Source organism: Macaca mulatta, chromosome 17 (genome assembly GCF_049350105.2).
Source record: "Macaca mulatta isolate MMU2019108-1 chromosome 17, T2T-MMU8v2.0, whole genome shotgun sequence".
Classification (NCBI taxonomy): domain Eukaryota; kingdom Metazoa; phylum Chordata; class Mammalia; order Primates; family Cercopithecidae; genus Macaca; species Macaca mulatta.
This window is the reverse complement of record NC_133422.1, coordinates 34,726,052-34,743,817: the sequence shown is the minus strand read 5'-3', so window position 1 is coordinate 34,743,817 and position 17,766 is coordinate 34,726,052.

Sequence of the window (17,766 nt, the reverse complement as noted above, 5' to 3'; positions counted from 1 at the left end):
AAGAGAAGCTATTTGTAAGTGAACATTCTCTCTCTCTCTCACACACACACACACACACAACTTCAAGGAAACGTCGATGTATTTAACAATATTAAATGTAAAATTATTCCACCTGTCAAAAGCCTTCATGAACAAGATGAAAATGCAAGCTAAAGACAGGAAAATCATTTTTGTGGTGCATTTAACACCAAAATATATGTCCAAAATAAAGAAAAAAGTGTAGAAAAAAGTTCAAAGAAAATTAATATGCAAGTTATAAGAAAATAAACTTGTAGGAGATGATAAGTCCCATTATTAACTATGGAAATATAAGTTAAACCTACAGGACACTCTTCCCTATCTTTCAGAATGGCAAAAGTTGGATATTAAAAATTTTAGCAAATATTGGAGAAATAAGAATTCTCTTGCACCGTTCATAGATTATACAAATTGATACAGCAGTTATAAAGACAGTATGATAGCTTACAGAATATTCATAGATGCTTATGTCCCATAATCTAAACATTTTTTTCAAGTATATATCTTTGAGATATATACCATGTTTGTACATGAAAACATATTTTATTTCAGCATTGCTTCTTACAGAAAAAAATGGAGATTATCTAAATAACCATCCAATAAGAATGAATAAACAGATTTTTATATATTTTAGATTACCTCATTTCTTTGGTGTCAATTTCTAACTAAAGCAGAATAGAATGTGGACCCCCCAATCCTACTAGAACACCTCACCCTTTCTCCAAAAACTCTCAAAAATCGCCACAGTTTTACATAAATTTTGTAGGACACATGTCCAAAGAAGAAAGCTATAATTAGAAGTGACCATTCCTGGCCAGGCCCAGTGGCTCATGTTTATTATCCCAGCACTTTGGGAGGCTGAGGCAAGCAGATCACAAGGTCAGGAGATCGAGATGGTCCTAGCTAACATGGTGAAACCCCGTCTCTACTAAAAATACAAAAAAAAAAAAAAAAAAAAAAAAGAAGAAAAACTTAGCTGGGCATGCTGGTACAAGTCTGTAGTCTCAGCTACTCTGGAGACTGAGGCAGTGGAATAGCTTGAACCCGGGAGGCAGAAGTTTCAGTGAGCCAAGATTGTGCCACTGCACTCCAGCCTGAGATACAGAGTGAGACTCCCTCAAAAACAAACAAACAAACAAACAAACAAACAAACAAAGTGACCATTCTTCTTGCCCTGTGTCCCTACACATCTCTCTATGCAGTAAAAATCCTTCTAGGACACATTCTTTCCTCACACTTTTGTCTTCCATACATCTCTGGTCATCCACTAATCCACTAAAGGCTAAGACATCCACCTATATGTCCCAATTAGTATTACATTTTAAGTCTGCAGTGTGTAGGAAAAGGGGTTACGAAAATAGAGAGTGTAAGAGTTGACTTTTTATCTACTTCAATAGTCTTCTTTACTTGCTAAATCTCCATGGGTGATTATATTCTCCTGTCCATTTCCCTATGCTTTCACTCATTTTGCCAGCATTTGGGGTGTGAAAACAGCTGAAACTGGAGATTAGAGATGAGTAGCAATGGCAGAATGTTTGGTATTTTTAAAAAAAATTTTGCCTTGTAACTCTTCTTTTTAAAAACCAGAAGTAGGTGCTTGCGAGACTGGGAGATTAAAAATTGAACACAAAAATAACGATGTGGAAGGAATGGAAAGTGAGTGTTTACAATAAACAGTTGTATTTTGATATGGAAAGGAGCAAGTGATAAAAGATGGTAGGAATTTGTGTCACCAAAGGATATACACTTGCTGATTGCCTCTGCATCCTCTGATGACAGAGATTTGGGGTTTCTCTTCAGCATTATTTTTATCCCCACGATTTCCTAATTTTTGATAATTTTTTCTCAATCTTTTCTAAATGATCTTTTGGTAATTTGAATCATCCTTTCCTGCTTACATATATAATGGGATATTTTCTTTAGAAATAGTTCCCCAAGGAGGGGAGAAAAGTATCTAAATGATTTAAGTTTGGAAGCTTGTGGTGAAAATGAAGTGATGCAATTTCTGGTCCTATTCCATGGTATGAATTAAGTGCTACGGCCATGATGTATTTGTAAGGCATTGACAGTCTGCCGCATAGTCTTTTCTCTTATCTGGGTTACTTCCTGATGCCAAGTCATGCTTCAAACTCTAAAGCAACACAAAAAACAGTGGAGACATGTCCTGACCACAAATCAGTTATATTGATTTGACGCCAGTTGTTAAAGTTAGATATGATTCTCCATTTCTCATTTTCTTGAGAGTTACAGTATAGAATGTACATTTTTAATAGAAATAATTTTAGAAATACTTTAGAATACTGGTTCTATTACTAGTTGTTCAAATAATCAGCTATGTTATTTAAGAGAAGCTATTTTACTAATGACCCCAGGATCATTAAATCTAAAATAAAAAGTTTGAGCTTGATTGTCCTAATGTTACTTCCAAACTACTCCGTACTTTCCTTGCTTTATCAATCTGGTTTTACACTTGAATCTACCTTCACTTTAGATATTTTAGGTTATATAAAATACAGCAGTTTTCTATATTTTATATGAATGTTCAAGTTAAATTAATAAATTCATGCACATATTATTTCCTTAAGATAGTAGAACAATTTTCAATTAATGACTCTATTATTTTCTTCACTGTATTTTGTAAGTCCAAGCCTTCAAGAAGTGAAATACTAATTTATTTCAAAAGATGAGAATGTTGGCGTAGAAGCACTCCGAAAACAAATTTTGCAATTTTAGTGAGTTGTGCTTCCAATTAGATCATCTATTAAACAATTTACTTGAAAATATACATGGGAAATTGTACCAGTAACATACTTAAAATATGAAATTTTAGAAACAGAAGTTTTAATTGTGTAAATGATGTGGACACAGACCTCTTGTCTAATAGCTTTGGGTGTCTTTCATCTTAAAATTGTATTGCATCTCTGTAATTTTCCTTTTTGGCACAGAGGACAGGTGTTATACAGATGGAGAAACAGTTGTGGTTTTATGGTACCTCCTCTCCTAAGCACATTAGTATTTGTCATTCACATGGGTCCTCTTTCTAACAATGAAAGACGCCCTCATGTGTACTTATTGTCAAAAAAAAAAAAAGTATCTGAGAAAAAGAGAAGGCATGCATTACTTTTATTGCATGCAGAGTAGGAGGTGGAGGGAGGTTCCTGGTACAGTTCAGATATCGATTACATAAGAAAGTGATTCTTTAATCACAGATACCTATGGAAAAAAGGGTATAGTTGCAATATTAACTAATTTTAAGACAAGAAAAAGACATCCCTCACTCCTATCTGCCCCTCTCAACATACACACATACAAAAAGAAAAAGACATGCCAAATTGCTGCATAAACATGAAGGTCTCTGGTGGCAGTGACAGAAGTAACAAGATTTTTGTAGAAATGATGAGAAATATCAAAATGAAATCTGCGATTCTATTTATCTGCCTGCAAGACCACTTTAGGGACCAATCTTTGCCATCTTTTCTTTAACTAGTTCAGTTGTAACATAAATGCCACAGTAAATGTTGCTGCCTGGCACTAAAGATGGAACAACCACACAAATGGCCTGAGCCAGTGGCCAGATAACCTAGAAGCATCTTTCCTACCTAGCTGAGTGGTCTCTCCTCTTTTCAGAATTTTCTTTAAATGAACCATTCAGACATTTGCCTGCAAATGAGTTTCTTGTATAGCTTGAATATTAGTCTTCTGTTGGGTGAATAGTTTGCAAATGTTTTCTTCCATTCTCTTTACTCTATTGATTGTCTCCTTTGCTGTGCAGGAGATTTTTAGTTTAATGTAGTTGCATATGTCTGTTTTTGTTTTAGTTGCCTGTGCTTTTAAAGTCTCAGCCATAAAATCTGCCTATACTAATGTCCTAAAGAGTTTCCCCTATGTCTTCTTCTAGTAGTTTTATAGTGTATATTGTGTATGTCTTATATTTAAATATTAAGTACTTTTAAGTATATTTTTATATGGTGAGAGATAGGGCTCTAGCTTCATTCTTCCTATGCATATCTAGTTTTCACAGCACAATTTATTGAATAGGCTATTCTTTCCTCAGTGCTTATTCTTGATATCCGTGTCAGACATCAAATGTATATAAATGTGTGGATGTATTTCTGTGTTTTTTGTTCGATTTCAATGATCTATATATATGTTTTTTATACTAATACCATGTTATTTTGGTTACTATGGCTTCAGGGTATATTTTGAAGTTAGGTAGTGTGATATCTCCAGTTTTGTTCTTTTTGCTCAGGACTGCTTTATTTATTCAGGCTCTTCTGTGGTTTAATTTGAATTTTGGAATTGGTTTTCTTTTCTATTTCTTGAAGAATGTCATTGGTATTATTTATAGATTGATTGATTCATTTCTCAGGAGTATATTTATTTATTTTTATTTTAATTTTTTTATTTCCATAGATTTTGGGGAACAGCTGGTGTTTGGTTACATGGAAAAGTTCTTTAGCTGTGAGATTTTGGTGCAACCATCACTGAGCAATATATACTGTACCCAATTTGTATTCTTTTATCCCTCACCCGCCTCCCACCCTTTCCCTTGAGTCCCCAAAGTCCATTGAATCATTCTTATGCCTTTGCATCCGCATAGTTTAGCCCCCACTTATGAGCGAGAACATACTATGATATTTGGTTTTCCATTCCTGAGTTACTTTACTTACAATTATGATCTTCAATTACATCCAGGTCATTGTAAATGTCATTATTTCATTCCTTTTGATGGTTGAGTAGTATTCCATGGTGTGTGTGTGTATATATATGGAATACTACTAGTATATATATATGTGTGTGTGTGTGTGTATATATATATCTCTCTCACAATTTTTTATCCACTCCCTGATTGATGGGCATTTGGGCTGGTTCCATATTTTTTGTGAATTGTGCTGCTATAAACATGCATGTGCAAGTATATTTTTCATATAATGACTTCTTTTCGTTTGGGTAAATACCCTACTTTTAGTTCTTTGAGGAATCTCCACACTGGTTTTTGTAGTGGTTGTGCTAGTTAATTTCCCAACGGCAGTGTGAAAGTGTTCCCTTTTCACCACATACCTGCCAGCATCTATTTTTTATTTTTATTTTTTTATTATGGCCATTCTTGCAAGAGTAAGGTGGTATCACTTTATGGTTTTGATTTGCATCCTGAAATTTCTTTTTGTGTTGGCAATTTTTAAATTACCACTTAAATCTTAATGCTTGTCATTGATCTGTTAAGAGGTTCTGTTTTTTCATGGTTTAATCTAGGTGTATTGTATATTTCCATTAATTTATCCATCTCTTCTAGGTTTTCCTGTTTATGTGCATAAAAATGTTCATAGCAGCCTTAAATGATCTTTTGTATTTCTGCAGTATTGATTGTGATATCTTCCGTTTAGTTTCTAATTGAGCTTATTTGGATCTTCTCCCTTCTTTTCTTGGTTAATCTCGCTAATGGTCTATCAATTTTATTTATCTTTTCGAAGAACCAACTTTTTGTTCCATTTATCTTTTGTTTCAATTTCTTTTGTTGTTGTTGTTGTTGTTGTTGTTGTTTCAATTTCATTTAGTTCTACTTGGATCTTCATTATTTATTTTCTTCTGCTGGGTTTGGGTTTGTTTTGTTCTTGTTTCTCTAGTTCCTTGAGGTGCAAGCTTATATTTTCTATTTGTGCTCTTTCAGACTTTTTGATGTAGCCATTTAAGGCTATGAACTTTCCTTTTAGAACTGCCTTTACTGTATCCCAGAGATTTTAAAAGGTTGTGTCACTATTATCGTTCAGTTCGATGTATTTTTAAATTTCCATCTTGATTTCCTTGTTGACCCAACTATCATTCAGGAGCAGGTTATTTAATTTTCATGCATTTGCATGGTTTTGAGGGTTTCTTTTGGAGTTGATTTCCAATTTTATTCCACTGTGGTCTGAGCGAGTACTTGATATTATTTCAATTTTCATAAATTTATTGAGACTTATTTGGCAACTGATCATATGGTCTATGTAAATTCTGCATTTGTTGGGTAAAATGTTCCGTAAATATTTATTAAGTCCATTTGTTCTAAGGTATAGTTGTTGTTGACTTTCTCTCTTGATGACCTTTGTGGTGCTGTCAGTGTAGTATTAAAGTCCCCCACTATTATTGTGCTGTTATCTCATTTCTTAGGTCTATTAGTAATTGTTTAACAAATTGAGGAGCTCCAGTGTTAGTTGCATATATATTTAGAATTTGTAGTTTTGTTTTTTTTTTTCCTGTTGGACAAGTCATTTTATCATTATATAATATCCCTCTTTGTCCTTTTTTAACTGCTCTTGCTTTAAAGTTTATTTTATCTGAAATAAAAATAGCTAGTCCTCCTTGCTTTTGGTGTCCATTTACATGGAATAGCTTTTTCCATTTCTTTACCTTAAGTTTATGTGAGTCCTCATGTGTTAGGTGAGTCTCTTGAAGACAGCAGTTACCTGGTTGGAGAATTATTATCTATTCTGCCTTTTTGTATCTTTGAAGTGGAGCATTTAGGCTTCAATGTCAGTATTGAGATGTAAGGTACTATTCTATTCGTTATACTATTTGTTGCCTGAATACTTCCTGTTTTATTTATTTATTTATCTATCTATTTATTTATTTATAGTGTTTTTGTTTTATATTTATTTATCTATCTATTTATTTATTAATAGTGTTTTTGTTTTATAGGTCCTGTGAAATTTATGCTTTAAAGAAGTTCTATTTGGTGTATTTTGTGGATTTGTTTCGAGATTTAGAGCTCTTTTTAGCAGTTTTTGTAGTGCTGGCTGGGTAGTGGCAAACTCTCTCAGCATTTTTTTTTCTGAAAAATACTGTGTCTTTTCTTCATTCATGAGCTTAGTTACACTAGATACAAAAGTCTTGGCTGATATTTTTTGTTTGTTTGTTTAAGCAGGCTGAAGATAGGACCCCAGTCTCTTCTAGCTTGTAGGGTTTCTGCTGATAAAACTGCTGTTAATCTGATAACTTTTCCATTGTAGGTTACCTGGAGCTTTTGCCTAATAGCTCTTAAGATTCTTTACTTTGTGTTAACTTTAAATAACCTGAAGACTATGTGCCTAGGTGATGATCTTTTTGCAATACATTTCTCAGGTGTTTTTGAGCTTCTTGTATTTAGATGTCTAGATCTCTTGCAAGACTGGGAAAGTTTTCTTTGATTAGTCAGTCCCTCAAATATGTTTTCCAAACTTTAAAATTTCTCTTCTTCCTCAGAAACACCAATTATTCGTAGGTTTGGTAATTTAACATAATCCCAAACTTCTTGAAGGCTTTGCTAATTTTTTTTTTATACTTCTTTCTTTGTCTTTGGTGGATTGGGTTATTTAAAAAAAAACTTGCCTTTAAGCTCTGAAGTTCTTTCTTCTGCTTGTTGGATTCTATTGTTGATAATTTCCAGTGCATTTTTCATTTCTCTAAGTTCATCCTTTATTTTCAAAAGTTGTGATTTTTTCTTATTTATGCTATTTCACTGAAGATTTTTTCTTTCATATCTTGTATCTTTTTTGATTTCATTGAGTTAGACTTCACATTTCTTTGGTGCCCCCTTGATTTGCTTAATAATTGACTTCCTGAATTCTTTTTCTGGCAATTTGTGATTTCTCCTTGGTTTGAATCCATTGCTGGTGAGCTAGTGTTGTCTTTTGGGGGTGTTAAAATATCTCGTTTGGTCATAATATCAGAATTGCTTCTCTGGTTCCTTCTCATTCTAGGAGACTATGTCAGAAGGAAGATCTGGGGCTCAAGGGCTGCTATTCTGTTCAGATTCTTTCGTCCCATGGGGTACTCCTTTGATGTAGTGCTCTTCCCCTTTTTCTAGGGATGTGGCTTCCTGATAGCTGAACTGTAGTGATTGTTATTTCTCTTCTGCATCTAGCCACCTCGCAGAGCTACTGGGCTCAGGCTGCTACTGGAGGAGTGTCTGCACAGAGTCCTGTGATGTGAACCATCTTCAGGTCTCTCAGCTGTGGATACCAGCATCTGCTCTGGTGAGGGGGGCAGGGGACTGAAATGCACTCTGTGAGGGCCCTTAGTTGTAGTTTTGTTTGTTGCACTAGCTTTGTGCTGGTTGGCCTCCTGCCAGGAGGTAGCACTTTCAAGAGAGCATTGGCTGTGGTAGTATAAGGAGGATCAGGTGGTGAGTAGGGCCCTAGAGCTCCCAAGAGAATATGTCCTTTGTCTTTGGCTACCAGGGAAGAGAGAGTAGAAAAAGACCGTCATGTGGGGGCAGGGTTAGGCATATCTTAGCTGTTGCAGGTGTGGTTCTCAGGTTAATGGAGTTATGTTCCCATGTGGATTATGGCTGCCTCTGCTGTATCACATAGGTGACCAGGGAAGTGAGGCAAGGCCAGCAGTTACAGGCTTCACCCAGCTCCCATTCAGCCCAAAAGGCCAGTGTCACTCCCACCATGCCCCCCACAACAGCACCGAGTTTGTCTCACGGCAGTGGGTGAGCAGGGCTGAGAACTTGCCCCAGACTACCGGCCTCCTATCTGTGAAGGCACACAGGGCTTTCAGGTTTCCTGCTTCCCTGTCTGCTGCACTGTGCTGTGTCTGCACTCCAGATTCACTGCCTCCGCTGAATTCTGCCCAGGAAGCTTCACCTTGGTTCGATATTGTTACCATGTTCACTTGGAAGTTTCCTTCTCCCTGAGGTCTCTTCCCAGTTCCTCTGGTGGCCCTCCCCAAGGACTTCTGCAAGACAAAGTCAGAAATGGCTTCCGTGGGGACTGGGAGAGCTTATTGTGCTCTTCCACTGCTTCTTTACACCTGCATTTTGCTCAGCTCTCTAACATGGTCTCAGCTCCAAGTAACGTCAAATCTTTCTCTCATGATCTGGACCTTAAGGTTCCCCAGTGAGGGTGTTTGTCTGGGGGCAGACAATCTTCTTTTCACATCTTCACATTTTGAGCACTCACAGTTTGGGGGCTGTCTGCTGGGGCCTGCAAGAGCAATCCACTTTTTTCATAGGGCCTGTGCATTCTCTCGGCTTTCCTGATATGTTCCTGCAGTCGTTCACAAAATGTCTCCAAATGCTGCTCTGTCCAAGTGGGAGCTGCAATTTGGTCCTGCCTCCTATCCCTGTAAATGAAAGAAAATTATTTCTCACAGTTCTGGGGGTTGGGAGCCCAGAATCAGAGTAACAGCATGGTTGGGTTCTGCTGAGGACCTTCTTCAGGTTTCAGACTGTCAACTTCTCATCGTAACTTCACATGGCAGAAAGAGTGTCATTAGTGTTTTGACAGAAGTTGCATTAGAACTGTAGATTGCTTTGGGTGATATGGTCAATTAAAAATATTATTTTCTGACTTATGTGCGTGGGATGTCTCCATTTGCTTGTATACTCTTTGGTTTCTTTCATTAGTGTTCTGTAGTTTTCCCTGTAGAGGTCTTTTACCTCCTTGACTAAATTATTCCTAGATAGATTTTTATTTTATTTTTGTAGCTATTGTAAATGGGGTTGCCTTCTTGATTTTAATTTTGGCTAGTTCATTATTGCTGTATAGAAAAACTAATAATTTTTCTATGTTGATTTTATTTCCTGCAACTGTACTGTATTTGTTTACCAGTTCTAATAGTATTTTGGTACAGCCTTTAGTTTTTTCTACATATAAGATTGTGTCATCTGCAAAGCAGAACAATTTGACTTCTTCCTTTCCAATTTGGATATCTTTTATTTCTTTCTCTTTTTAATTGTTGTGGCTAGAACACCAAGTACTATGTTGAATAAGGGTTGGGAAAGTGGGCATCTTTGTCTAGTTTCAGTTTCTAAAGAACAGGCTTTGATATTTTTTCCATTCAGTGTGATGTTAGCTATGGGTTTGTCATATATATCTTTTACTATTTTGAGGCATATTTGTTCTATACCCAGATTTTTGAGAGTTTTAATCATAAAAGGATGGTTTTTGTTCTTGGTTTTGTTAATGTGATGGATCATGTTTATTGATTTATGTATGTTGAACCATCCTTGCACTTTTTGGGATGAATCCCACTTAATTATGGTGAACGATCATTTTAATATGTTGTTGAATTCTGTTTGCTAGTATTTTGTTGAAGACTTTTGCATCTTTGAACTTGTTTTCTATCACTGTGGTATATTGAATTTGCATTTTACATATGAAGAACTAAGGGCTGCCACAGGCTGGGTTTTATCTAGGACAGGGAGGAACATGAGGTCAGGCTCTCAGCATCAGAATACTGGTCAAGCAGTCATAACGTGGACACAGGTTAGACAAGAGTTACAAGGGTATCTGCCAGTATAAACAAGTTTCCCATGTGAAAGATCCCCTGGTACACAGATCAGCGAACTAGGCATCAAGTTATCTGCCAGGTAAAATAAATATCTTGTGATAGGCACACTGTAAAAACCCACATTCAGCGTGCCTTTATTTTCTGTTATTGCAGGGTGACTAGCCAATCTGGTACTTGAAACTCATTTTAGTTAGAGGCTCTCAAAACATCAATAGCAAGAATTTTAAAAGCCCCATGGGCAGTAATAGGTGTAAAATAATTACTGCAAACACTGTTTCTGGGGTAAGATAAATAAATCCCGATATTTTATTAGTTCTTTTCATGCCCTTTTTGAGACCATGATTGGTTTTGTGCCCATAACCCCGACCCTCTCCAGTTAATTGAAAATTTCAGTAAACCCATCTGATACTGTCCATGCTATCACTTGTAAAACTATCAGATCCACATCATATTGCTAACAATTTTTTAAAACTTAGATTTGTAATTTGCATAGAATTCTGGATAGAATACTTTTGTTCTTGAAATGAGACAAATTTGAATTATTAGATTTTAATGCATTTTTTTTTTTAAATGTGATGTGGTTAGTACCCCAAAACTCATGATTTCATAGGAAAATCGTGTGGGAGGAAACCTGTCTCTTAGAAAATGTGTTTCTTAACAATTACTATAATTAATACTTTTAACTGAGCATTTCAAAATGAAGTTTTCTTTTCTTGGTGCTATCGTTCATATCTTAAATATAAGAAAACTTTGTTTCACAGAAGAAATTTAAGAAAAGTGTTCTCATATGAGTGGTAAAAGTACAGAATAATTGCCAGATATAAATATTAGCTAGAGAAAATGAACAGACAAACAAAAATCACACAAAGAAAGATGCGAGTCTTGTGTCTCCACAAAATACTTGGTATTTATTCATGCAGCATAGCAAATAGTCCTTAAGTGTTTTTTCTGGTCACTGGAGACAGATCTGAAGGCAAGAGCATAATTATAATCTAATTAAAATTAGAAGATAAAAAACTTCACTAATAAGAACAAGGGTAATTCTTTCATATTCTTTGAAATCTACTCAGCATAAAAATATGATACCTTGAGGTTATTAAAGATAAATAATAGTGAAAGAAATAGTCATCTTCAAGTTTAATTCATGTTTACCTTATAGTTTTTAATCTATAGGAGACATATGTGATTGCAAATTGGAATTTGGTAAATTTTAAGTTAAAGGATGCAAAAAAAGCTTATATGTAAATAATAAAAGACTGTTTAGGTAAATAAATGGTCTAAATAAAGTTTTAAATAACATTTTGCTGGAGATATATTTTTATGTGATGGTGAATGCATGTTTAAAAGCTGTGGTCTGTAAGGTAGCCTGAGTATCACTATAAGATTAAATAGAAATGCAGTTCTCAAAATATGCTAGATTTAAATAAATAATATTATAATTTCATTAATCAAATACAGTACAATTAATTTCTATTTTAATGAAATTTTTTATTTTTCCGTGTCTAATCCTTTATTCAACGGTTCGGTTCACTGTGAAGAAGTAATCACTGACTCCAGTCTCCTGTGTTTAGCCCTCTATTTAATTGTTCAATATCTAATATTAAGAAATAATCACCAATTCTGATCTCCAGGTTTCCCTTGCAGTTTCAGTCATAGGAAGCAACTTGTTAATGCTAATACTGTGTACCTAATCACAGACAGTGCACCTAATCAGAGTCAGCATGGAAAAGGCATGGGTTTCCACATCTGCAGGTTAACCTCTCTAAATACTAATTAGCATGTGGAATCATTTACTACCAGTTCTAATTCAAAGTAGATGATCCATAAACATTAAATTATTGATTGGTATGTTTGTTTGATCTGAAATTTTACTTATAGGGAATGATATCAAAGGTCACGTATTTTTTTTTTTAAGTTTGAATGCACATAATTAAGCATCTCAAGTTTAATTACTAATCCTTCAATATTAAAAGAGTTGCTATTTCACAGCTATGATTGATTGATGGTTAAAAAACAGCAAGTATTTACTATTTCAGTAATGCTATGTAGCCAGCATTGCCAGCCAAATCTAAACTTGTATATAAAATATGGAGTTAAAATAAGAAGTCAATTAATTTAAAAGGATGCATTTGCTGTAAATATTATATGGCAAATCAACTAGGTAACGTTTCTCTGAAATATAATCTTTAATTTTTAAAAAAATTATCTTGAAATGTCTATAATGTCTAAAATATATTTTTGAAATTTTAAAAGTTTGAAGTTACTATTTGTTAGATAAATTTTAGAAATGAAAACAAAAATCAAAATCAAATATGCTCAGAAATCTTGACAATTAATGTACAAAAGGGCCAATCACAATGGAATTTTTCACTTGGTCCACTCCACCAGAATATCCTAAGAACATTTTTCTTGGTAAAATTAGTTTTTAAAGTTAACAATATGAATGTTCTTTATTTTTCTGAGTAAAATAAAGAGTAATAAATTGTGACTATTATTTCTAAAAAACAGTACAAGCCTCTAAACATATAAGGGAAGGATACATGTAATATACTTCAACATTCTTACTAGAATTATTTTAATCAAAGAGTTATCCTTCTTTATACTTTAATCTTTTAATTAGGCAGTGGAATTGCCTATACTTGAATGACTGATAAGTTAAGGACATTGTGAGGGAATATATCATCATGGCTCAATATTTCTGCCCCTGATTAAGGTTAAAAAACAAACAAACAAAAAGAGGCAGAAAACATCTACCTTTGGAAACAAAGAGCATGGCGAATGGTGAGAAAGTCAGATTTCACCGCTATTCATACCCTTTAAAATAAATTTACCTCGGCCTTTAAAATAAATTTACCTCGGCAGGGCGCGGTGACTCATGCCTGTAATCCCAGCACTTTGGGAGGCCGAGACGGGCGGATCACGAGGTCAGGAGATCGAGACCATCCTGGCTAACATGGTGAAACCCCGTCTCTACTAAAAATACAAAAAAATAGCCGGGCGAGGTGGTGGGCGCCTGTAGTCCCAGCTACTCGGGAGGCTGAGGCAGGAGAATGCTGTAAACCCGGGAGGCGGAGCTTGCAGTGAGCTGAAATCGCGCCACTGCACTGCAGCCTGGGCGATACAGCAAGACTCCGTCTCAAAATAATAAGTAAATAAATAAATGAATTTACCTCACCAGCAGCAAAATTGATAAGGGCTGAGTGTTGTTGAGTGTTCATAGATTGCAATCCATGCAAACAATAGGACATTCTTTGAATGAACTTTGTCACTGGTTATCATAAAGTTTCCATGAGCTAGGTTCTACACAAGCTAGAAAAGAAAGCCACTCCTCTTTTGGCAGAGTCCTAAAGCTCCCAGAATAAATCTACTTTTTATTATTTATTTATTTGTTTATTTCCATACACGTTTTGTGAACTGTTTTGAAGAGGCTTGCAAATAATTTATTCTAAGCCTATAACTTTCCGGAGAAAGGTCTGAGGCTCTTATAGGGGATTGTTAATGTAAAGTGAGCTGTTATTCATAAAGTCAAGACTAAAATCCAATACCTATGTTTCTTATTTTTTGTTTGTAATTAGATCATTTTATATTTGTATGTATCTTTGCTATTTAAATATTTTTATACATGACGTTGACTCTACTATGATATTCACTGCAACATGTTATGTAAGAAAAATATCTTACATATCTACTAAGTCAATAAGGAAACTAAATCTCAGAATGGTACATTATATCTGTCACTCTGAAGAATTTAAGGTTCATTTTCAGACATTTGCAAATACAGTTAATACTTTGTAAAGTTTCTCTAATTGTCTAATTAGCCTAGGCAATATAACTCAACCTCTAAATTCCAAGAAAAACTTAAGCTTTTTACTTATAAAAAGCTTTAACCTTGCCAATAACAGTACAAGAAATATCATTTTTCATCTGGCTACAGCCAGTTTCTTATGGATCTCCACAGAACTGCCCCAATTCTCTTTGTCATGAAACTGAGAAAATTGAGCTATTTATCAATCCCAAAGAGTAGCATGCTAGGGTGTGAGACTTTCAATGACTTTGTTTTGACCTTGTTTCCTTTGGTGATTCAACATAGGTGAGATAGACCTAACTGGTAAAGGCTTCAAGGTCACTCTTGGTTAAGAAAAAACAAAAAGTATAAACTAATATTGATAGATCAGCTCTAGTTAAATTTGAGAAATTCTAAACTTTAAGATAAGTTAATGTTCTGTAGTTCCACAAGTTATTGGAAAATACATTTGAAGAATAATGATAATGTTCGTTGATTTAGCTATTTCTAATTACTAATACTGATCCTTTTATGCTTGTTTATTTAGTTAATTATAATATTTTATTCTGCCATACAAATTTGAGTAAAATTTGTGTGAATTCATTAAAACAAGCAGAAATTAACCTATTGAAAATGGGTGACTAAAGTAATTTCTGTTTATGGAATCAACATGCATCTCAGAGTTCAACTAACATAATCATTTAGCACAGAGAGTTTTTGACACCTTAAATTCTGAGGAACTTAGAACCAATCCTTCTATGACCTCATAGAGTATGTTTACAAAATAACACTGAATTTTTATCAACCAGTGTTAAGGCAGTACAATTATCAAAATTGATGAGCAAAATTAATCAGTAATTTAAAAAATTATATTTGTTTTATTGACATTTTTATCTGGCAATGAGATAATATTTTCTTTTGTTGAGAGAACACTAGCCAAACATTTAAAAGCTTATAGAGCATAAGTTTCCTAAGACTCTCTCACCTCCCATAAATATTCTTTAACCTTGGAATAACTTTCTTAGTGCAGAATGATAAAAGTGTTTAATAGCTGATTAATGTCACCTATCCACTTATCTTTAAAGTGTTTTTCTATTGTTTCTTTCTGTTTGTATCTTCCAAAATAAATATATTCACTGTACATAATACAAAAACACTTAGCATTTTAAAGTGTTAGGGTTATACATTGTTGAATATTCAGGGTCAATTTCTGTCTTACATAAATTTTAATATGCAGAACATAACCCCTAGTTACTACAGAGCTAAGACAATAGAAAACAAGTGCTTCTTTTCCAGGGTAGAAATTGTAAGGCACTTTTCACAAATAATAACCACCGGTAATACATTTAGAAAGCTGAATTTTTAGTCTTATATGTTCTGAATATGACTTGTTTTATTCTCAAAGGTAAAATAAATGCATTAAATATATGGTAGCTGGATAGATGTTTGTATGAAGAAATGGAAAGAGATAGGTTGGTGGATAGATTAGAGAAATACAATTTCTTATACTCTGATTTGAGTAGCTCCTTATATTCTTTCTAATCTATATAAGACTCTAAGGGAAAATAACAACAAACATGTTAATTAGGTATTGTTTTAATTAATAGAGGTAATTGAAAAATAATTTTTGATTGGGTCTCCTCTCTTGGCTTTGGAGCCCCCCTCCGTCTGTCTTTGTACAGGGGAGCTTGTTCCTTCTTTCTTGCCAATAAAACTCTCTGCTCCTTAAAACTCAAAAAATAAAAAAATTATTTTTGTGGTGATATAAAACTATTAATTTTAAAATACACTATTTTAAAGTGTTTACACAGGATTTTTACAACTGTCTTCAGTAATAAATCATTTATTAGAAATCAAATTTTCCTACTTATTACAGCTAACAAGTAACATATTGAACTAGAATTTTTAGTTCTTCTGGAGTGAAACATATTGAAAGTGTAAGTGCAAAAAGTTAACAACTCAAGTAAAATGTTTGGTAACATGTAACAAACCTTTCCCTACTGAACATTATCATCCCTGTATTCAAGGGGTTTCTCTGAAACACAAATCTTTGCTTTGAATTTCAGTGACTCAAATTAATAAGCTTCATGAATTTGCCAGCACATATTTTGAATATTTTCCTTTAAACTGGCACATTCCAAGAGTTTAAAAATTTGAGCTGTAAACTCTGACTGTGAATCAGAAGTTGTAATTTTTCAGGCTTGCAATAATAACCAGTAAATGAGAGTAACCCTATGTATGTTTTTTATTTGGCAAACAGGTGTGATATAAAAATAAATGTGCCCAAATAGCAGTGTTATTTTTATCTCAATGCAATCACCTCAATATATTATTCACAAACCTTCAGGTTTTATTTAGTTAACACATGTTCTTTGCCTTGCTTATTAGTATATGAGGAAAAACAAGGATCTTTGGAAGCACTTACAAATATACATCCACATATGATCAAGGTAAAGTCATTGAATCTACAAACAGTCACATTTGCAAAAATAGAAAACACCTAGACAATAGAGACAAGAACTTTTAAAAAGTTAAAATTACCAAACACACAAGTAATTTGAACAGGATTCATTTCTACAAATCCCTCCTGAAATAAATAAAAGGAATGTTCAAGTGTTAAGAACTCTAATGCAGATGGTCTCTGACCTATGATGTTTCAACTTCTAATTTTTCAACTTTACAAATAGTTTATTGGGATATTAAATGCATTTTCAACTTAGGATATTTTGACTTCTGATGGGTTTGTCAGACTGTGGGTCCATTGTCAGTTGAGAAGCATCTGTACAGTCTCACAACTCAACCCATTACAGAAGTAGCCTCTTGTTTGTGGGGGATACATCCAGAGATTCCCCAGTGGATGACTGAAACCACAGAGCATTTGGGATTTTGGATTTTAGATTAGAGATGCTCAGCCAGTATCTATAATGCAAATATATTTTTTAAAATTTTGAATTCCAAAACACTTCTGGTCTTAAGCATTTTGACTAAGGGATATTGAACTTGTACTATGCTTTTTTTCTGTAAATATGTACCTATGATAGTGTCTAATTTATAAATTAGTTATAAGAGATTAACAGCAATAATTAATAATACGTTAATTATAACAATATACTGTCATAAATTCATGCGAATGTAGTCTGTCTGTGTCTTTCTCAGTCTGTCTTATTATACTATACTCATCCTGCTTCTTGTGATAAAGAGAGGACAGAGTGAATGATGTGAGATTTCATCATGCTATTCAGAATGGTGCGCAATTTAAAATCCATCAATTGCTTATTTCTGGAATTTTTCATGTAACATTTTTGGACCACAGTTGACAGCATGTAACTAAAATCTCAGAAAGTGAAACCACACATAAGTCAGAGACTACTGTACCAAATGTACAGGTCTATAAAGTGTGGTATTTTGCCATCTAGAACAAATACAGTATTTTCTTATCTCAGGTTTAAACATCATTATTCTACTTCTGTGGCCCATTTACACCTTTTTAATTGTTATACCTTGAAGAAATAAAGGTTCAACTCCAATTAAGAGCGGCAGGAAAGCACAGAATCTCAATGAGAAAATACAGGAACTGGCAGAATAGTCAAGGTGAATTCAGTTTGAAAGAGGACTTGTTTTCTGCACTTCTGTTTTCTAATGTTCCCCAATATGTTTGCTGTACAAAAGTTGTCTGTTTAAAGTAGAATGGCTCCTGAATGAGAGTGCTA